This window comes from Macrobrachium nipponense, chromosome 7 (genome assembly GCF_015104395.2).
Source record: "Macrobrachium nipponense isolate FS-2020 chromosome 7, ASM1510439v2, whole genome shotgun sequence".
Classification (NCBI taxonomy): Eukaryota; Metazoa; Arthropoda; class Malacostraca; order Decapoda; family Palaemonidae; genus Macrobrachium; species Macrobrachium nipponense.
This window is the reverse complement of record NC_061109.1, coordinates 53,258,064-53,281,775: the sequence shown is the minus strand read 5'-3', so window position 1 is coordinate 53,281,775 and position 23,712 is coordinate 53,258,064. Positions and strand designations below refer to the sequence as shown.

The following is a 23,712-nucleotide window of genomic DNA, read 5'->3' as shown; positions in this document are numbered from 1 at the left end:
TTTTAAGTAATATTTCTATTTTGTATCATTGTGTATATGTATATCTATTAGCAATTATATTTCTTCATTTTATGTTATCTTTTATTTGAGACCCTTTTTTGTCTGTTTTATTTTGTTCTTTACAATCTTGTGCTATTTCAATGGTACGATTTCGCGCAGCGACACGAACTGAGCCCAGAAAAGGGATTTTGACGTAAGGAAAAATCTATTTCTGGGTGATTGGTTCGTGTCGCCAGCGAAATTCCGCCCTGCCCATTCCAACGCTCAAGATTGTCTGCTAACTTCAGGATGGCCACCAGAGGCGCAGCAGTCGGCAGCATGGGATGGAGTAGTAGTAGTTGCTGCCCACTCTGTGGGTCGGCTCCCCTCTAGTGGGGATTTTGTAGTGGGAGATTTCTATTGGCAAGCGGTTCGTGGTAGTGGTCTCACTCGCCATAGTGTTCATACCGACACCCTCTTGGATGGTGAGCGAGTCAGTAGTACTGACCTTTTCTTTATTTTATTTATTCTCTGGTATGTGTTAGTACATTTACCTTAGAAATAATGGATTAAAGGATATTTCGCTGGCGACACGAACCAATCGCCCAGAAATAGATTTTAAACTTTTTTTATATCAAGCTTTAATATGAGTCATAACCTATTAACATTAGGACTTAAATACTTTTGTTGTTTAATTGTAGCTTTTCTGAGAGCTAGAGGAGATCTATGATGCTTGTTTATGCATAAGTGTCAGCTTACCTCTGGTTTCTAAGCTTTCAGATGATAATCTAGATAAGACCCTCATCTAACTAGGTGAAAAACACTCCCTGGATTCAGCAGTACAATATTTTTTAAAAATATTTTTATAAGCCATGGAGTAATGTTTTTTAAAACTTTATTTTCATATGTTATACCATAATACATTTAATTCTAAGATTAGAACAAACTAAAAAGCTTTAAAGAAATTTTCAAATTGTTTCTAAGGATCCCTTGACATGCCACCAATTCCAATGATCTGGAACTAATCAATCCCATTAATGCTGGACTAAAGGATTTCTTCTGTGATCGTATCATTTATGGGGGAGGGGTTTCTTGGTGTGTGTTATTGTTTAACTAGGAGCTAATGTCAATTACTATGTAACATTACCGCTCTTACTAAAATGTAGTTATCAACATAAGTCAAGTATGAGGAGCAAAGATTCATTACAAACACAAAGATTCCAAAGAAAAACAAAAACCTAAACAAAGCTTTACCAGAGAACATGCATTGAAAAAATCATATGAATAATATTACTTACCAAAATGCAACCATGGAGAGAGCTCACTTCTTGCATTATCATTTGGATCATTAGCCTTTTCTCCATATTTAAACATTCTTTTCAAACAAAACTCATCAAGGACCTGCAACCCTGCTTTAGTTCCAGGCACAGCCCATTCAACAGGTTCTACAGTGCGATCAATCTCTAAAGTGTTGTCTGCCGCTACCCAATCAACTGGCTGTTGAAACAACAAAAATTCAATTTTAGTGTCCAAAACCACAGACGGTAAACAAGCAAAGAGTTCTCTAAGTAACAGTTCCCCTTGTGTTAACTACAAATTTGAAAAAAATCAAGTAAATTTTAATTTCTTAAAGTCTTACCTTTAAGTATAACTGTTAATATTGTATCAATACCCTAATAGTGCAATTCTCCTTGCATTTTAATGCATTTCTGTCTATTCATTAACCCTCTTATGCCGACTGGACGTATTAAACGTCGACATAAAAAAGTTTTTTAAAGATTCAGGGAAAAATACTTATAGGCCTACCAGCCGAAAACTTTTGAATCACGCGCCTTGGGGGATGCTGGGAGCTAACGGATCAAGGCGTTGTTTTGTTTACAATCGTTACGCAGGCGCGCAAGCATGAATTTCTTTCTTATCGCACTAAAAAGTATTAGTGACGCATCTCAAAAATTATTTCGTCACTTTGACATAATTTTTGCACCATTTTAAATTAGCCGTTACATGGAGTATTATATATGAAAATGTGCGCAATTTTATGTAGAATACAACTAAAAAAATAATCATGATTGTAGCTTTTATCAGTTTTGAAATATTTTCATATAAATAACGATAAGTGCCAAAATTTATACCTTCCGTCAACTTGACTCTACCGAAATGGTCGAAAAACGCAATTGTAAGCTAAAACTCTTATATTCTAGTAATATTCAATCATTTACCTTCATTTTGCAACAAATTGGAAGTCTCTAGCACAATATTTTGATTTATGGTGAATTTATAAAAAAAAAACTTTTTCCTTACGTCCGTGCGGTAACTCTTCCGATAAATTTTTTCGTGCAATTGTCGTAATGTTTGCTCCATTTTAAATTTGCCGTTACATAAAGTTTTATATATGGAAATGTGCGCAATTTCATGCACAATACAACTAAAAACAACCCATGGTTGTAGCTTTTATCTGTTTTGAAATATTTTCATGTAAATAACTCTTATATTCTAGTAATATTCAATCATTTACCTTCATTTTGCAAGAAATTGGAAGTCTCTAGCACATATTTCGATTTATGGTGAATTTATGGAGAGAGAGAAAAAAAAAAAAAAAAAAAAAAAAAACATTTTCCTTACGTCTGCGCGGTAACTCTTCTGAAAAAAATCAGAAATTTTTTCATGCGATTGTCGTAATGTTTGCCCCATTTTAAATTAGCCGTTACATAAAGTTTTATATATGAAAATGTGCACAATTTCATGTAGAGGTGGCCACCTATTAGTGGTTGTGTAGGCTACCACTGTAGGGGTGGTAGTGTGACTGGGCCCATGGCCCGTCGTGGTTGGTACAACAACCGGTTGGGGTGGCCCTCGATCGAGAGGTATAGCCTACTACTAAGGATTAAACCGAAGGAGGCTAGGCCAAGACGAATGTTAACCAGACCTTTTACAGTACAGTAATACAGTATAGCATAATGAAAATAATGGATATACATCAGACTTGATAATGAGGTATTATGGAAGAGTTGCAAGGGGTTCTTATATATATATACAGGTGGTCCCCGGGTTACGACGGGTCCGGCTTACGACGTTCCGAGGTTACGATGCTTTTTCTTAAATATTAATTGAAAAATCCGCCCTGGGTTACGACGCTTGTTCCGAGGTTACGACGCTGACGCTTCCGACGCTCCGAGTTAACGACGACTTTAAAAAAACAAAAAACGCATACTATGATAAGAATCCTTTATAGTTTAGCACAGCATATTAATAAAAATAAGTTTTTGGTTAGATTACAACAAAAATTTTGAGGTTATGATGATTTTCGACAATTTTTATGTCGTATTTTTTAAATTTTTTTAGTGACGCCTCATATGCTGAACTAGTTTCCGAGCGAATGAATACACTAGCTTGGGATGCGCAGTTTACAACAGTCCAAAAGCGCAAATAATGGAAAAATCATTGCTTGTTTCCAGTATACATAATTAACAAAACTAAGTTTCTGGTTAGATTACAACGCAAATTCCAAGGTTACGATGGTTTTTTATGCCTTTTAACGATACCTCATACGCAGAACTAGTTTCTGAGCGGAGGGTGCATAAATTAATTTACGCTATTAAACTGTATGGTAACCATAGTCAAGGATAAGGAACGCATTCTCAAACAGTATACATATCCTTTAATACAAAACAGCAAAATATCATTGGAACATTATTTCACTTAAAGAATCCATTTATATTCTACTTAGACTTGGATATAAAAACCATAGTTTCTCTCTCTCTCTCTCTCTCTCTCTCTCTTTGTATTTTCCGACAAAAATAATCACTAATTAGTGTATTTTGATGTTTATTTTCATGACTAAATACTTTTTTTATAATACAAAAATGATTTCACTAATTTTTCAAATATTAATTTTGATTAATACTTTGTATAGTAAGTTTAATAAGTGAAATGATATACATAATAAAAATAATAATTCTCTCTCTCTTCTCTCTCTCTCTCTCATCTCTCAGTCTCATCTCTCTCTCTCATCTCTCTCTCTCTACTACTACTACAAAGATGATATGTTTTTTGTATGATAAATAAATGATTTACTATTTTCAAAATATTAATATTTAATTTATACAGCAATAACCTATCAAATTCATTAAAGAAAATACCATAGTGAATTAGTAAGATTTTAGCTTATATTTAAAAAATTATGGAAGAATGAAGGAAATCCAAGTCTTCTTTCCAGTAACCTTTCTCGAGATCCAGGTACTAAACTGTCATATATCAAGTTCTGTGACAGCCAGGAGGGGGAAAATCTGGGGAAGAGCTGCAAGTGTTGCAATCACGTGGGTCCTGACATTTCCCCCCCCCCCCTCTCTCTCTCTCTCTCTCTCTCTCTCAATCTCTCTCTCTCTCTCTCTCTCTCTCTCTCATTTACTGAGACTCAAGATTTTTTTATGTACTTGTACTATTTGTTTTTAATACTTTCAAATAATAATAATAATAATAATAATAATAATAATAATAATAATAATAATATAATAACTGTAATTACAAAATTCATATGTGATAGTATTTTAAAGAAAATACAATACGTACTAATCTATCCATGTCACTTTTTAATTAATTAAGGTTAACTCTCTCTCTCTCTCTCTCCTCATCTCTTCTCTCTCTCTCTCTCTCTCTCTCTCTCTCTCTCTCTCTCTCTTGTATTTTAATGAAAATATACAGTAATTTGTGAATACACAGTGTTGCAAATGAAAAAAGTAAATTAGTGATGATTTTAGAGATACGGCACTAAGAAAAATTGCAAATTAGTGAAATTTTCCCTGTCGACATGTTTTCAAGAACGTCGTTCCGGCTTACGACAATTTTCGGGTTACGACGCGTCTTAAGAACGGAACCCCTGTTGTAACCAGGGGACTGCCTGTATATATATTGGGAAAATAACCGATATGGATTTAACTGACTAACCGAGATCTCTAGCGACGTGGAACATCAGGCAAATCTTCCTCTAAGATATCATTATGCGGACAGTACCCTCAACTAAACCTACCAAATTCAAATTTATTCGATTCAGACTGGCCAGGAGGATAAATTCCATAAAATGAAAGATAGAGAGGCTCTCTTATCATTGAAATCTCCTCTGAAGAGCCTTAACTTCTTCAGGGAAAAGACATAAGAGTCTTCAGGGAAAAGACATAAGAGTAAGGGTTAAGGACAGTTAGCCTACCTTATTAATATAGTAGGGCTGAACTGATGGGTGGCAACTCTCCCACCTCTTCAGTGATTAATGAATAGGTAGATTTGCATATACAGTGTTCCCCCCGTATTCGCGGGGGATGTGTACCAGACACCCCCGTGAACAGTTAAAACCCGTGAATAGTTAAAACCACCATTAAAAATGCTTATAACTGCCTATCTTGAAAGTTCAGATACCAAATGTATACCTTTAATAACATCCTACTTCAAATATACCTAAAATTACTAACCTATAACTGTATTAATCTTTGAGGTTATATTATTAATATAATTTCAAAGTCATCTTAAACATTTTACCATTAAAAATATATACCTACAGCCAATAACAGAGAGAGAGAGAGAGAGAGTGACCAGTGAACAGCAACATCATATATCTGACCATCAAGAGTGAAATTATGAATTATTGCTGAGACAGAGAGAATAATAATGAGAGAGAGAGAGAGAGAGAGAGAGAGAGAGAGAGAGAGAGAGAGAGAGAGAGAGAGAGAGAATAACTCCTAAACTCCGACTCGTTCCCCTACGCCAATAGTCCGCCAATACGTATATCAAACTGTCATATACTCCCCCGCCCACCTTCCTCCACATGAATAAAAAGATTGGGAATCGCTATTTTTAATTAATCTTATTATTTGAAAATTAGTTATACGGTAAATCATTTATTTATACTACAAAACAAATAAACATACGTAAGAAAGAGAGAGAGAGAGAGAGAGAGAGAGAGAGAGAGAGAGAGAGAGAGAGAGAGAGAGAGAGAGAGAGAGGGCATTGTTACTTTTTAATCTCACTAAACTAAATATTATTTGTAAACTAATGCTGTATATTATTATTTTACCATAAAATGTAGTAATGTCCTTAAAGATACACTTATACATACATTTCCAGCCCAAACAGAGGGCGAGAGTTACCACTAAGACATACTATCTCGTGTGGAGAGAGAGAGAGAGAGAGAGAGAGAGAGAGAGAGAGAGAGAGAGAGAGAGAGAGAGAGAGAGAGGGGGGGGGGGGGGGGGAGGGTTATCCTTATTTAAAAGACTGAAAAATAAAATACTATAACACATGAATTTTGAAATTAATTATAGTATTACTATTATTATCATCATGCAAAAATATTAATAAACATACACATGTACCATAGAAATTCTCATCTCAGTAAAAGAGAGAGAGAGAGAGAGAGAGAATTTACGTGATCATTGAGAGGGCAACAGTTGTTGGACCCCAGGCAACTTGGCTTGTTATGTAGAGTTCAAAGAGAAAGATGCCGGGTAAAATGCATTTTCTTTCATTCTTACATAAATTTTTTCATTTATATACCTAAATTAAAATCTTGCTAATTCACTTTAGTATTTTCTTTAATGAATTTATATTATAGCTGTTTACATTAATGTTGATATTTGAAAATCATTAAATCATTTATCATCCAAAAAACTTACATTTCTGTAAGAGAGAGAGAGAGAGATTTTTGTAGTATTTGTAAAATACTTTCACTTATGATTTTTGTAATCACAGTTATTATTATTATTATTATCATTATTATTAATATTACTATTATCACATGAAAATATTAATAAACATATTATACATAGTGTACCATAAAAATCTCTCATCTCAGTAGAGAGAGAGAGAGAGAGAGAGAGAGAGAGAGAGAGAGAGAAGAGAGAGAGAGAGAGAGAGAGAGAGAGAGAGAGGATCGAGAGAGAGAGAGAGAGAGAGAGAGAGAGAGACCTGGCGTTCGAAAGAAAGATGCGTGAAGACTGGGATTGCCTTCATTCTTACATAATTTTTAAAATTTATAAATTGAAATCTTACTAATTCAATGTAGTATTTTCTTTCTTGAAGTAATTGCTCTTTACATTAATATTAATATTAGAAAATTAGTAAATCATTTATCACACAAAAAGCATGCATCCCTGTAAGGGAGAGAGAGAGAATTATTAGTTATTATGTGATATCATTTAATCTTATTAAACTTACTAGACATATGATCAATATTAATATTTTAAAATCAGTAAATCGTTTTTGTATCATAAAAATGTATTTAGGCATGAAAATAACATCAAAATACACTAATTAGTAATTATTTATCGTCTGAAAATCCCGCGAATAGGCGAATTCACTGCAAATAATGGTTAGATATGGTCCAGAAAAAAATCCGCGAATCAGTGAGTCCGCGAATCCGGAGAACACGAATACGGGGGCCCCACTGTATTTACTTTCGAAAATAATAATAATTCATGCAAATTAACATTGGTGAGAGAGAACGAGTTACTAACTCTCTCTCTCTCTCCTACTAAATAATAGACTGCGTAGCCTATCAATGATGATAATAATATTATCATTATGTCGAGATCACTCTGAAGCGCTCACGAGCTGGGGGGGTGGGTACTCAACTTTGGTGCGGTAGACATTTCAGCTGAAGCCATCACGAAAAAGCACTTAAATCGCCGAAAAAACACGAGCAAGAAAAAACGTGTCGTAGTTTAACATGATCTAAAAACAGGATTGCAGATGGCGCTCTGGTCGGGTAGTAGTAGTAGAGGGGGAAATAGTAGACGTTGGGTCGGCTCCCCCCTTGAGAGGGATTTTGGAAAGGAAACCTCTAATTGGCAGGAGACCTGTGAATAGTGTCTTCCACTCGCCTTGTACTTTATACCCGACGCCCTTAGGGTGCTCGCGCGAGGGTAGTAACCTCAGCATACCATGCCAGCTTTTTTTTTCTCTGGTATATTTAGAACCTATTTATACTAGAAAAGTGGATAGCAGGATCCTTTTCACCGGGCGACACAGGTCTCTCCCCAGAAATAGATTTTTCCTTCATCAAAATCCATTATTTCTTCTATGTTTAATGTATGTTACTCATCAGCATCAGCTCCAATGCCACGGATTGCAAAGGACCTCTATGAAATTTTGCGATTCATGCCTATCCTGTGTTTTGTTTTCCATATAAAAGTAGTCTCCAGTTATCAGCGGGGAGTTCCATTCCAGCTTGACGGTAAGCGAAATCGCAGATAACCGAAATTTGGTGATTTTCTGGGCTCATCAGAGTTGATAACCAGATTTTGACACTGATAACCGATTAATGGCAATTCTGTTAGGCATGTATCAGCCCCAATACCCAATTTTCGGTGCCAATAACTGGAAATAGGCGCATTTTGGCACAAAAAATAGCCAATCTTCGGCGCTAAACCAGGGACTGACTGTACTGTCACCTCTAGCTTCCTTTCTCATAATTTCTATTCAAGCAGGTTTGAGTCTTCCAATCTCCTGGTGCCTACAGAAGCCCAAGTCACACTATCCCATACTACTCTCCCAAGGGGTTGTAAGAATGCTATGTCCAAGCCTTATCCATATCTTTTTCATTACCTCATCAACATGTGGAATTTCTGTAATTTCCCTTCTGGTATCATATCACTGTATCATCTATTTACATTACAGGCGGCCCTCGGTTAGCGGCAGGGGTTCCGTTCCTGGCCACCGACGCCAAGCGATTTTCGACGCTGAGCGATTTTGAAGCCTACGGCCGCCGCACACACCTTCTTTCGAAACTCTAGACCCAGTCAAAGTGGCGCTGTAATCCCACAACGGCGCCAATAAGGTAAAATTATATTTATTCAGTATAGTACTATAGAATTTACTGTACAGTACATGTGGGTGTCTAAAGTATGTAAAGATATAATAAATTTATACAGTGTACAGGTAGCTGTAGTGTTCAGGTTACGATCATTAGTCTTACGATAGTTCGATTTTATGAGAGATCAATTTACAATGGTCTAACTTTATCCATCTTCTAGTTACATAAGTTCAATAACAGCAAAAGAGAATGATGAAAGTATGGTGTTAACGTTATGCCTCGTTGCGTGCAACGTGTACAGCCATGAACAACCAAACGAGAAACTACTTTTTTTTTTTTTTCTAAGTACAACCGAACTGGATAACATCTGTTTGGCTTGTATTTCGATCATCGTACTACAGTGCAACATTACCGTATTTGTTATAAATGGCGTTATGTATAGAATAGAACTGAGATATCTTAATGTAATAAGTTTATTCGCTATAGATCAGAGATCAATGTAGTTAAAGATTCAATCGAGAAATATACCGTTAAATTTAAAACCTAGTTATAACTGAAGCTGAGAAAACTGTTCAAGCTGCTAATGACTATTATCGTACATCGGCAACAAGGATAAAAACTGCAGTAAACGTCTGCCATCACACACAACTGTAGATAAAATTGGGATAAAATCATTTTAATCAAAACTACTGTGCTTGAAAGAACACATTTTACTGTTGGTTTCACGCCGATATAAGATAAATAACGTAAAGTTCGTATTGCGATGATATAAAGGATTACGTATTGCGAACTGAATCACGTAATTTTTTACACAATAAACATGCCGCCAACGTAATCTGTTAACGAAAAAAAATAGTAGTTCACATTCACAACGAGACATATTCAATTATTATTTCCACCTAAAAACACGCTGTATATGGAAAAATAACTTTGTCTCATATAAGTCAATTGTGATATAGATATTCGTTTTATGCTAACTAGAAGCAAGAGCATTCGCTCAGAATTGCGTTATGGTGAAACAGACTCGTATTCATCAGCTGATTTCAAACCACAACATTGGCCGCTCCGCAGAATACGGGCTTAAGTTTGCCGTAGTATTTTAAAATACAATAATATGAGAATACATACAATATTCTTGGATACAGTGAAATAACGTATAACTTTTTAAAGGATTTATGGAAAAGATGCGTAATTAATAAAATAACACAATGCATTTTTCGGAACTGGCGGACAAGAACGAACATGAAAAACCATTCCCTTACAACGTGGAGCCTAGTTACAAAGGCTGCCTTAATTTGTATCTTATTTCTGTACAAAAGAAAATGAAAATACCTTTACGCAATATATTTTCATACACATTTTAAATATAAAAGCATAAACATTTGAAAAATCGACACATCGATCGCTAAATTTGCACACTTTTTTTAACTCGATATTTTCGGAAGAGCGGCAGACGGCGGCATACAAGAACGAACTTGAAAAAAACATCGTAGTCGATAACTTGAAGGGGAGTTTCAAAAGCTGCCTTTTTATCATATTTCTGCACAGAAATAAAAATACCCTATTCGTAGTACATTTTCATACACATTTTAAACATGAAAGCATAAACATTTATAAAATCAACACATCGATCGCTAATTTGCACTTTTTTAAACAAAAGCATCAACATTTATGAATCGACACATCGTAGTCGATAACTTAAAGCGGAGTTTCAAAAGCTGCCTTTTTATCATATTTCTGCACAGAAATAAAAATACCCTATTCGTAGTACATTTTCATATACAGTGGGGCCTCGCTTAGTCGCGGATCAGCAATCACGGATTCAGTTAATCACGGGTTTTTCCTTGGACTACTTCTCAGTCTATATATCCTGGTGTGAATCACAGCATCTCGTGCTTGTCCGGTGGTAGGCTAAGCCTTGTCCGGTTCCCGATAACCAACAAATGCATGAACAGATTCACATTATGATATTAACTGACAATAAAGGTAATAAAACCATTCTCACCTTATATATTATTGGCATATCTTCATAATATATAGCCTATTCATGGAATAATTCCACGTCATTGACATCAACTTGTAGTTGAGCGGCCAGCAGAAATGTAAACATTGAGTTACACTTCACAGCACCTTTGTCATTCTTAACCTTTTAGAAATGTTAATAGTAGTAGTTTAATTACAGTAGTAATAACATTTAGGAAAACATAAATTTTCAATTCGAACTTCATTATTGTTTTTGGTATAAGTAATCACTTCTCGAACACTGCCGTCATACAAACGAATAGATTATCGTATGTTGTTTGCAATCGGCGACGAAGCGTAAACGTAATAAAACCATTTTTACCTTATATATTATTGTCATATATTCATAATAAAATGCAAATCTTATATATTATTGGCATATCTTCATAATTAAAAGCCTCTTCAAGGAATAATTTCCTTGGGGAATCCATTTTTCAAAAGACAAAAATACACTTTACATGTTTACAGTATACAATGAACAATGATTACTTCATTTTGATGTGATTACATTAATATTACAATATGGTTCTCTAAGCAATACAGTAACTATTTTTTATCATAAATGTATATTCACTCACGAAAAAAATACCGTTCTACAAAAAGTACCGATGTATTTTTACGTAAGTATCCTCTAAACTCTGTCATAAATCACTTTACTTACTTTTTTGTGAAGCCCAAATGCTATGTATATTCCGGAAGAAAAATTAACGAAATCACGAATCATCATAGAGCAAGATTCGCTGATTACTTTGGGGTTTTTGTCCTTCTTTCTTTTTCATGACTAAATGCATTTTTAGAATAAAACTCATTCACAAATTTTCAAATACTATGAATGTAAATAGCAAAATCTCGCTCTCTCTCTCTCTCTCTCTCTCTCATCATCACTTATAGAAAAAAAACTATAATACTGATCTATTATTATCGTAATAAAAGAACAAGATGGTCCCGAAAGAATAAAAATATGTGTTGCTCTACTTTTATTTTCTGTGATTTACGAAACTGTGCTTCAATACAACTTTTATAGTTGACTGAATGATTATCACATAACAGTATACAAGAGAATATCTTATCACTATCCATGTTTCATTTCTTATCATCTTAAAATATCTAAAATACAAATTTCATAGTTATTCTCGTGCTAAGATAGTCAACAATACTCTAGTACCCCCAAGCTGCTCTCTCAAGCTATTCTCATCCTAAGCTGCTATCTCAAGCTATTCAAGTCACTCTCGTCACAAGCTTTTCTCTCTCTCTCCTCTCTCCTCTCTCTCTCTATCTCGTCTCTCTCTCTCTCTCTCTCTCTCAATGAAATATGAATTACTGTATCATATATCATTCACTATCCATGTTTCATTTCATTCATCATCCAAAATATTTAAATTACAAATTTCATTGTTATTCCCGAGCTAAGATAGCTCACAATACTCTGGTCCCAAGCTGCTCTCTCAAGCTATTCTCGTCCTAAGCTGCTATCTCAAGCTATTCAAGTTACTCTCGTCAAGCTTTGTTTCTCGTCTCTCTCTCTCTCTCTCTCTCTCTCTTCTTCTCTCTCTCTCGTCTCTCTCGGCTCAATCTCATCCTTCTCTCTTCTCATGAATGAATTTACTGTATCAAAATAATCATAAACTATTTATGTCAAAGTTAATAAAATAATAAATAATAATAATTCCATTAATAAATTCGTTTCTTTTAGCAACTAAATTGTTTTCCAAAATAATTCTTTCGGTAATAAACGTCCATCAGCTGATTCTAAACGTAAACAAAAGACAAAACTAGATTTTTATTGCTGTATTTTGCTGTTTATACATTAATATTATAGTTGGGTGCTGTAATCATTACAGTAAATCATGTTTTTTATCATAGATATGTTCATTCACGAAATAGATATACTATGCACTTTAAGTTTGGTGCAGCAGCCAAATCATGAAAATAGAAAGGAATTGTTAGGTAATTATAATTTTGTTTGCTGATCTGATACAGGGGAAATTGAAGATAGGAAAGAATAACTTTGAAACTGTCTTGAATTTAGTTTAAGGTGATAGTTGAAGAAATATTTGGTGCTTGAACTAAAGTAGGCAGTTATAAACATTGAAATAGTGGTCTTGGGTGGGTTAATTATTAAAGTAGGCGGTTTAAAGCAATTTTCAGGGGGGGTACCAGGATAACACGGGTATTTACTTATCACGGGGGGTTCTGGGCCCTATCCCCCGTGATTAACGAGGCCCTACTGTACATTTTAAACATAAAAGCATAAACATTCATAAAATCGACACATTGATCGCTAATTTGCACTTTTTTTAAATCGATATTTTCGGAAGAGCGGCAGCGGCGGCTTACAAGAAGAACATGAAAAACATCGTATTTGATAACAGTGAAGGGCAGTTTCAAAAGCTGCCTTTGTATCATATTTCTGTACAGAAATAAAAATGCCTTTCACGTAATACATTTTCATACACATTTTAAACAAAAGCATGAACATTTATGAATCGACACATCCATAGCTAAATTTGCACTTATGTAACTTGATATTTTCGGCATAGAACAGCGTCAGAGGCATATATTTTACCCTAATACCTACGTAATAACTCTCCATAAAATTTGTTAATATAATTTGCATAACCTTTATGGTCTGAACGGCATTTCTACATATGTATGAACTCGTTAGACAACGGCGCTAGCGGCGCTGTTAACTGAAATTTGTGCCGTAAAGATACCTTTAAAATGCCTTATTTTTTTAATGAATATTTTTGACGACCGCCGTAAAACCGATTCGCCGTTGAGTGATTGCGCCGTTAACCGCGGGCCGCCTGTATTATAAATGCTAAATGCATATACAATTTCTGATTATTGCTTAATATAAAACAATACTAAGTTAAAACTTATACATGTATTAACATACTCTGATGTGTATAGTGTAGCCTAATATTCTGATGCAGATTATCACTAAGCACCTTCTTACAAACCTGAGCAATTATGTACTTAGTTGTCCCCTGTAACTTATGTAGACAAAAATGACCAAGCTTGTAACTGATATGGACACATATCAACACATCAAATCAATTTAATTTTTGCACCATAAAATCCTGGTTATGGAAGTTTTGATGGCTACGATTAGTTACAAGAGTAAAATGACCACTAACTAAATTATTAAGCAATATAATTTCTTATAATACAAACATAATGCAATTTTGTATTTATACACTCACCTCTACTTTAAATTTACTTTTATAAGGATGTGCCACTACTGGAGGAAATTTGGTTAAATAGTGGCTTAGCTTCTCATGGACCTTTGGACGGATAGTCATTGCACCCTGCTCTAGCTTATTTGAAGTTATCCAGCAGGGTATGATATTATGAGCATCAACCTGCAGTTGACAAAGAATTTACTATTTACTTATTTTAAAAATTGCATAGTAACAGAAATTCATTATTTTATAGTATTCAAACCATGATATTATTTACATTTTTTCATGCTCAGTCAAGGTAAAGATTTTGCTTTTGCAACTATAATCAAAAACACTTTCCAAAGATACATTAAAACCAACATGTATGTCCATCAACCTCTGTAGTAAGAATAACAAAAAAATACTTCATGAAGTTTTTTCTTACAAATCCACACTTCCAATGTTTTTTATCACAGCCCACAATGTTTCCAGCATCACCAGTCTTGTCTGTGACAGAAAAAAAAGGTAGTCTCAGCAAGCACACGTGCGCACGCACATACACACACCTTGGACCCTCAGGTATGAAATTACCAACAACCCTTACTTTCCTTGGAAATGATGTTAAGTATAGAGATATGCAGGATTGGATGTTATTATTAATAGGGCTTAGTTTTCCCAGACCTCTGAGTCCCAAGTAGACTCTTCTCGGGCTGGTTCTCAGGGATTAGTCCTGAGAAAAAAAAAAAAAAAAAAAAAAAAAGCAGGATTGGATGGAGGGCACCCATTAGTATAGGATTGATTGGTTCTTTATACAAACCATTAATTGAACTATTTATGCATCTCAAAAATGCAAAAAAAAAAATCACTATTCCTGATAGCTGAGTGTACAAACACACACTTTGCCCTTTCAGTCTCTTATGGGAAACTCTTAGTTCCTATAGTCTAAACAGCTTTTCATAAAATAATAGTACTCTGTTCCACAACTAACCCATTACTTTTTCTTTAGCCTAAATAGCAACTTTAGGAGGTATGAACCAGGCTGTTGAAACCCCAGCAGACAAGCAGATTTCAAAAGAACATTAGCTACACATGAGGTAAAACAGGTTATGAATCATATGGCCCATAAGCTTTCAAAAACTAAGAAAAAGACAGTAACCACGTTCATAAAACGAGCTGAATTTGTATAAAGATGGAACAAAGAAATAATTGCACTTAAAGCTGCTCAAGTAACCCTAGGGAATTTACACTTCGCAGACGACCCAACAAATTCTGGTTGAGAATGAATCCCATAAGCCTGAATCTCTTGACAAGCCAAGTGAACCTGCTGTGAAATGTGGGCTAAGCAAAAGACAATCATATATGTACTTAGGAAAAAGATATCTCACTTACTAGTTTCTTTTAAAAACCAGGGAAGTTCTAGCACTATAATTTCCTATACCCTGACTTTAAAAGTGATCTATTTATTCCTATGTTGCCCATAAAGACTTTGGCAGTACCACATATCTTCCAGATCAAAATTGTATTTTTAGCAACTTCTCTCTAAAGTCATCCTTAGGACAAAAAGTCTAGAATTGGCTAATCTTTACTATTGTTCTAATAGCAGCCAATGACTGACTGGGTAGGTGTGTTAAGTCATTATCACTAGAAGAATGTAAGGAAAGAGGAGTAACACAATGGGAATGCTTAGCCAGTCAACAAACTTGTATCCCAAGAGGCGTCCAAAGGAAAATCAACCTGTAAAGACAGACAGATTAAAGGAAACGGTGATAAATAATTAAATAGGAGGGGATAGCAAATAAAACTGAAACACTTTAATTCAGGAGGCATCAGCATTAAGCTGAAATGAATTTACTCCTCCCTTTCATATTTGGAAATAAAAACACTACAACTATACATTCCACATTTTAGTTGTAGCCAAAATAAAACTTCTAGCCAACTGCTAAGCATTAAACCTGATAGTAAAAAATGACAAACTGCAGCAGCAGCCTGCTTAGTGATGCACACTGTCACAGGCAGGGTGATTTTACCCTTTTGAATATGAAAATATGAGATTGGTGAAAATGTCTTACACTTCAACTTTCATGCAAGAAGCATGGTCTACAAATGCCTCAATGTCCAGAGGAACTGACTCTAAACCTAAAAGGTTGATGTGCTTGTCTTCTGTATGTGACCAATCTCCCAAGGACTGATGGTCTAAAAGATACTCTTCCCACCCCTTGATGGAGACATCTGTGAGCAATAAGATTTCTGCCACCAACTGTAATGTGCTTAAATATGACAAATTTTCTAAAGGGGTCTCCAAAGAAGAACCATGAAAAGGAAGAATAGAAACAACTGTGTCTAGAACTGAAGTCTTAGTTGAAGGTACATACTATGCAAAGGCAGCAAAGAAGGACTTTCAGGCCATGCTGAGAGAGGACCAACCACTCCCTCATAGTCCTGATGCCTTGGGAGAACGAGTAGGAACAGACCTGCAAGGGAAGAAGACAACAGCAGGGAGAAACCAAAAAGACAGACAATGGATTTTTGGCCTTGGGAATAAAATCAACCAAAACATTCTTCACTGGCCAAAACAGAAAGCTAATGCTGGCTGCTGCATAATAAGAAAAGTGAATGAGAATTCGTTACTAGTAACATAAAGCTTTTACACTCACAAACACAAACACATACCCAATCCTTTTAGCCGAGGACACCTATGCTTTTCATACACACACTTAATTCTCTTTAAAAGCAACTTTCCATTCTCTCTAAAGCAGCAGTAAAAATAAAAATCAAGAAAACAAGTAATCAAAATGACAAATTTTTAATCAATTTGTATTTTTCATAGCTAACAAACCTGAGGTCTTGACAATAGGATAATCTTCTAGCACCAAGCTGGAAACCAGTTAAAAAGAATCAAAGATTGTAAAACAAGGAAACCACAACAGTAAAAATATTTTAAATCTATCACAGCTGATGGAATAGTGAGCTCCAGCTGGGTATTCCTACCCCTCACCTACTTTTTCGTAATCAAGTACTTTGTTAACACGTATGCAAGGACTATTTACCAGCTGCATCAAGAATAATCCTATATAAAAGCCCTTGGGTTTAAATTTGTGTTGGAACAAATACCAAATTGTTTACCAAACAGACACCAAATGGTGGTGGATAAATACCATTAGTATGCATGCAACTTAGTCATAATGTAATTAAATTTTAAACTTATGGTCTGTTAATTAAGGTATTTGTTAAAATATGGTTGGCATTTACCAAAAGTACTACAGTATTGCAGTTTATTAGATAATAGTCATTACCATGAACATGGGGACATTGCCTGGGACTGCCTCTTTAACATCTTTTCGCCATTGCTCAGGAACACGTAAGGGCGCAAAATCAGTTACAAGGCACCCCATACCATGACTCTTGATGAATTCAGGAAGGACAGTTCTTGCTTCTCCTAGAAGTAGGTGGAATCCAATACCTAGGTTCTGACATTCCCTTTCTACCTCTTCAAGACCTGAAATAACATAATAATAATTTGTTACTTAAGTAAACAATGTAAAACTTGGAAAAAAAAATTAAAACCCTGAACAAAATGCGAATGCAGCGTTCATTAGATAAAGGATTATGATAAATGACCTAGTTTCTAAATCTAAAAGAATGTAAATTTTCCTGAATTTAAAAGCTGTTCCTATGAGGAGATACACCTTCACCTTCTACATGGAAAGATTCCTTAAGCTGTAGGAATTATCCAAAGGTCACGACTCATTATATTCTACCCATCCCGATATGCCAGCCTCCTGGTTACATACTTGTACAAAGGGAAAGGCTACTATCATAACCATCTGTACAGACTGGCACATGTAATGTTCAAACTGACAGGGCCCTGCGCCAGATTTTGGTATTCTCAGCACTTCTTCAAAACATTACAGAAGAAATCAAGTTTTTCTCATATGTGATGGAAATATACAAGCTTGAAAAGTAATATCATTATAGAAATTAGAGCCAAAGATAATGTTCTATCAAGGCCTCCCACCCATCATCTTTATCACAGGGGACTGGAAGGAATAGCATCTTCCTACTACTGAAAAACAGGATGCTCTGTTGTGTAAAACTCAGTCCAGTCCCATATGGCCATACCAACATGCCAGTCATGAACCTTAAGCGAGATGCCTTTCTGGACACAGGAACTTGGCTAGTTACTTACGTTGAGTAACCTCCACAGGTCTTAAGAAGAGTGCTTGTAGATGACACCCCTCAGACAGAAAGAGGTACAGGTAGTCAGGCAGCACCAGACACCTGCCCTTAAATCCTGAACTACTGAGAAGCACTTGAACAAAAAAGATGGAGCAAAACCCATAAAACTGAGCTCTTACCTGAGGTATGGATCCTTGCCTGATAACTCATAAGCCTAACTAATGACTTCCCCAAGCCATTAAGAGAGGGTGCTCATGGACATCTCTCACTTTGTGCCTGCCAGTATTTATGAAGTCTTCAACCCTCAGAGTTTATAAGTTGAGTCTTGTACAGGGAGTACTGTATAATTCTTACTGGATACGACAGCATCATGTCTTGATTCTCACCTACACAATCCAAAATGAAAGGAGTTGAAAAGCCCTCAGATCTCTCATCAAAAATGACAGGCTCCAAGTTTTTGTCTCAACTCAGGAACAGATGAGAAGGAGAGAAATCTCCAAACATCCATACAATGAAGCCAGCCAACTCTCTTTGCCAATGTTTCAACTAACAAGAACACAGACCTGAGCTTGACATCACAGTCTGAAGCCTACCTCAATCTCATTTAGTGTTGAGGTAGGATTAAGGACCACAAAAGTCACACTCTATTCTGGAGGCCCAAGTCTGCAGGTTGAGCAAGTCTGCTCAAAGCTCTCAAGAGTATAAAGACCTCAACTGAGGCAGGGAGATCCATACTCTTCAGCAGAAACAGCTGGGAAAGGGCTGATCAACAACCTTCAGTGCAAAACTGAAGAGGAGTTTGTCTTGCTGAAGTAAACTACAAAGTTCACAATCTGCTGAGAAGTGACTACAACTGAGGTATAACCCTTCTTACGGGGTGGAGAGGCTACCTTATTCTTCTTAGACTGATGAAGCCTAAGCAAGGATGAAGACAATGGCACCTTTCCTCGACTGCTCAAATGTATGACGAGATGATCCAAGGATTGATCTTGAAATGCCAACCCTTGTAGCCAAATTCTGAAAGAGACACACTCTCACAGGAATTTTCCCTGTCCTCCTTGTACCTTTTGGCAAAACCAAGAGGGTCAGGCGACCAGGTAGGGAAAAGGGGCACTCTACCTGTCCTACTAGAAGAACCAACAGGAGGGGTAGATCATGGGCAACCATCAACCTACGATGACTGCAACATGGGAAAGGAGGGTACTTATGCCATGGCAAAGAACCAACCTGAGAAAAGCAAAGGTCACTCGGACAGAGCAGAGTACTCGATTCGGCCAATCCGAACAGGTCAATTGAATCGAGTGAGTTGATAAGATCACAACAACACAACTATGAGTGGTAACCATCAGCTAAGAACCATAGCTTTCTCTCACATTCACTAGCCTCCTTCAAGGCCAAAGCCCCTGAGAAGAAGGACAATGAGGGATTCTGCATTTTGCAATCCTATGTGCTTGGACCCTAAGGTCGAAGATACAAGGATGGAACCTAACCACACACTTAAGAAAGTGTTGGCAGGGAATGTTGAAACACCTAAGTGTCTTGGCACTCCCCTGTACACTGTTAAGAGTCTTCTCTCACCCTCGGAGCACTCATGATTCCAAAGAATCTGAGCACTCAACAAGACTCTCGACTCTTTTAAGAACAATCATCAGGAGTGTCTTGTCTCACCTGAGTGATTAGAATTCCCAAGAATCTGAGTGCTTGGTGAGCGCTAGAAATACCAAGTAGTTAAAGCGAGACTCCAAAATCTCATAATAACAGTCATCAGGGGCACCTTCTCTCACCCTCCAACCGGCTCGTGATTCCAAAGAATCCAAGTACTCCGTGAGTACCAGAAATTCTAATGAATTCAAGTACTCAGTGAGACTCCTGAATCTTGCAAGAACAATCATTGGGAGTGTCTTGTCTCACCTGAGTGCTCATAAATCACAAGAAACAAGCACTTGGCAAGCACCATAAATTCCAAGGAATTCAAGTGCTTGGCTAGACTCGCGAATCTTGTAAGAACAATCATCAGGAGTGTCTTGTCTTGCCAGTGCTTGGAAATTGCAAGAAACCAAGCATTCAGTGAGTGCCAGAAATTCCAACGAATTCAACGCTCAGCAAGACTCCAGAATCTTGTAAGAATGATCATCAAGAGTGGTCCTCTCTCAACTTCTAAGAAGTTGAGGAGGAGCAGGAATAGAACCAGTCTTATATGCAGACATCTAAGAACTGATTCAACAGAACACGCACTTGCGGTTCCCAAAAACGCAAGACCCCATAGGAGAATGCAAATTGGATCCTATCCCCAAAGGGCAGGAAAAGCCACAGCGAGAACCACTGCCTCCTCAGAGATACATTCCCTTAGAAATTCCGTAGAGCTTTCAAAGGGAAACTCTTCCCAATTCTCCAGGTGTTCGAATCCTCAGAATTGAGACACCAAGTGGAAACCTGGTGAGCATTCAGCGAGTGCTACTAGTCGTGTTGGCAGGAAGAGAAAACATGAATGTCGCTCTTTCTATCACCCTGTGCCTGAACTGGGATAGTGAGAGGTCTATCCGTCAACAGTTCGGGATGCTTGCAAATCGTTAGAAACATGAGCACTCGGAACAACTTCCTGATCAATTGTGATTCATGGGTTTGTGTAAATTATAACAAACGCACAATTAACACAATTATACACATAAGCAGTAAGATACAAGCACAAACAACATAGAAAAATCCCACCAGGATTGAAATAAATCAGTGAAGTCAGGTAGAGAGAGAAGAATACACGTCTACTCCTCACGACGAAAACAAAATTGGAATGTTTACATCCGGGAATTCCCACAAAGTCCGAAATGTACAAAATCCGAAACAATAATTTCCATAAGGACTAATGTAAATACTACAATTAATGCATTCCAGACACCCAAAAATATTTACAAAAATCAATTTTATAGGGAATAAATAGTTTTACAAACAGAAAACAATGAGAAATAAATATAAATGTCTAATGAAATTAACAAATGAACATTTGACATAACTTTTACTTTTATGGAAGATACTTACTGGCATAAGGAAGACGGAAAGTAAGGGAGAGGGAGGAATAGAGGTTATTGCTTGGAAGGGCAATTTCCCTCCAGAAGGACTTCAGGTATCAAAGACCTATCTGGGGTTACTTCTATTTATATTTTACTGGCACTATCTGATGTTACTTCCCCAATTCGTTTTTTACTGGTACTAGGACCAGCTTGAGTCACTGGACCCTTGTCGCACAACAAAACTGTCTGACATTTGTGTCTGGCATTTTTTTTTTATTTGTCTAAAGTTAAATACAGCATTGTCATTAAACATGTTGGAGGCATGGATTCCAACAGCTTTGCAAACATGTCCTTAATCACTGAAGTAGGCATAAGTATGCCCCTTTGGTTTCTGAATTTTTCAAGCCAGCTTCTGCTGGCCTTAAATTCACTAACAGCAGTACTTATAGCCCTTTTCTCACTGAGATCGGCACGCAACATCCTCCAACACTTTGCTATGAGTTCTTTCTTAAATTCTATAGTGTTTCTCACCATTTTTACAGAAGGGCTAGGACTTGGTTTGAATCTTTTTTTCTCCTAATCTTTCCTTTTTAGCATAAATGTGCAATCTACCCCCCTGTTCACGTTCTGCGATCCCAATATACTGCAGCTTAAGACTTTTGAACAACACCACAACAAGACTTACATCCCAAAACTCCTATCAGACAGAGAGCTCTCTCCTACCTAACCAAACAGCCATCGCACGTATCCTCTTCTCCTCACTCTGTTATTGTACCTTTCCACCCAACACCATCGCCATCTTGTCTTCTATGACATCAAACCCTATGATGTCACAACTTAACTTAAATACAGTGGACCCCCGTATTCGCGGATTTCTCTCGGGAATGTTCCCCCACATTATTCGCGAGAAATTCGCATATTCGCAGTATTTTTCTATGAGAAATATCCACAAATTCCAGTTTTTTTATGAACTTCATCATAAAATGCACTTTTTGTGATAAAACTATTAAAAAACCAAGTATAATAATGTTTAATGGGTTTTTCTTGAGTTTTAACTAACAAAATAGGTTGATTTCAGTGTTTTTGTAGGGGTTCCAACTATTCGCGGGTTCTAACTATTCACTGGGGTGGGTCTGGTACCACTGTACATCAAGACATTTTCTCAAATCAAACATGTGTTTCCCATACACTGAACATCAACCACATTCCACCAATGCAGAAAATAACCATAAAAATAAAATAATGACTAAACTGATATTTAATCCCTTGAAACTTTCTTTGGCCCCATGATGGCTTATTTAGCAGTTACACTCGAATAAAAAAGCACGAAAAGCACAAAAAACAATGAAAACAAAAGTAAAATGGGGCCTAGTCAAGTGTTGGCCCTAGGAGGAGCATTTCCGAGTGTACAAAATCTGAGGATGCATAAGAAACCAGGAACAAAATTTCGTTGGAAAAAGTCTACAATAAACCAAATCGTATGAAAACCTGTGCATACAAAAACTGAAGTTCCTTTGCATTCCCTTCATTTGGAAATGCTGTACACTGCAAAAGTTAATTGAGTTGGATTCAAGGTGTCACTTAGGCTTTATATAATCTTCATTGCTTCAAAATTTCATTACCTCCCAGGAGGGGCAGATCCCAACTGTTTGCCATTGCAGAATCAAAGCAAACCAAGATGTTATCTTTATGAAGAATAAGCTGTTTGTTAGAATGATAAAGATCACAGCATTACATATATAAGGAATTGTACAATGCTTATACTGACTGAGAATGGGAATTAAAGCAAGCATTACTTAAGAGTCAATATAATCATTTTTACTTCTCTTTGTGAATCTATTCTATATCAATAACCTTCTAAACTACTTCAATAAAAATAAAAAACCATGATAGTAACATACAACCTAAATCTAATTTTGCTTTAATTTAAAAAAAATCTTACCTTTCAAAAGAAAGTAGAAATGTCGATAAGTAGCATCTAGGAACTTGGGAACAAGACAGAAAGCCACATGGAGGGATATTTTGTTCTTCAGTGCTAATTGCTGCGCAAACAGCATTGCCCAATTATCTGAAGAACACAAAAAAAATATTAGATGGTTAAAATAAATATTCATGGTTGGCACTTAATTCAGTTCAATGTTTCATCACAACCACACTAAAATGTGTGTACAGTTATCTTATGGTTGACAGTAAATTCAATTCAATGTTTCACCACAATCACACTTAAACTAGTATTTTGAGGTATCCTACCATTGTCTAAGCATATCTTAACCATATTTCACAGAAACCTACATACCTTTGGTCTAAAGGTGCAAATAATTTAGGTGACTACACCTAAATTATTTGCACCTTTAGACCAAAGGTATGTAGGTTTCTGTGAAATATGGTTAAGATATGCTTAGACAATGGTAGGATACCTTAAAATACTAGTTTAACCTTGCCTAGTCAATAAAACCAAACAATCTACAGATATATATTTATGTTCAAGATAATTTTTATGTCTCCTAGATATACAATAGTTTTATAAAGTACGTATAGGAGTATTCCTAGTATGAGTCAGAAATAA

The 23,712-nt window shown here is 36.2% G+C and overlaps 1 protein-coding gene and 1 pseudogene across 1 annotated transcript in view; both read right to left on the bottom strand.

Annotated features, from left to right (window-relative positions):
- LOC135217275 (deoxyribodipyrimidine photo-lyase-like) overlaps positions 1 to 23,712 on the bottom strand; it is a 282,698-nt gene that overhangs the window by 175,938 nt on the left and 83,048 nt on the right.
- The window catches only part of LOC135217212 (deoxyribodipyrimidine photo-lyase-like), an 88,018-nt pseudogene that overhangs the window by 27,579 nt on the left and 36,727 nt on the right, over positions 1 to 23,712 (bottom strand).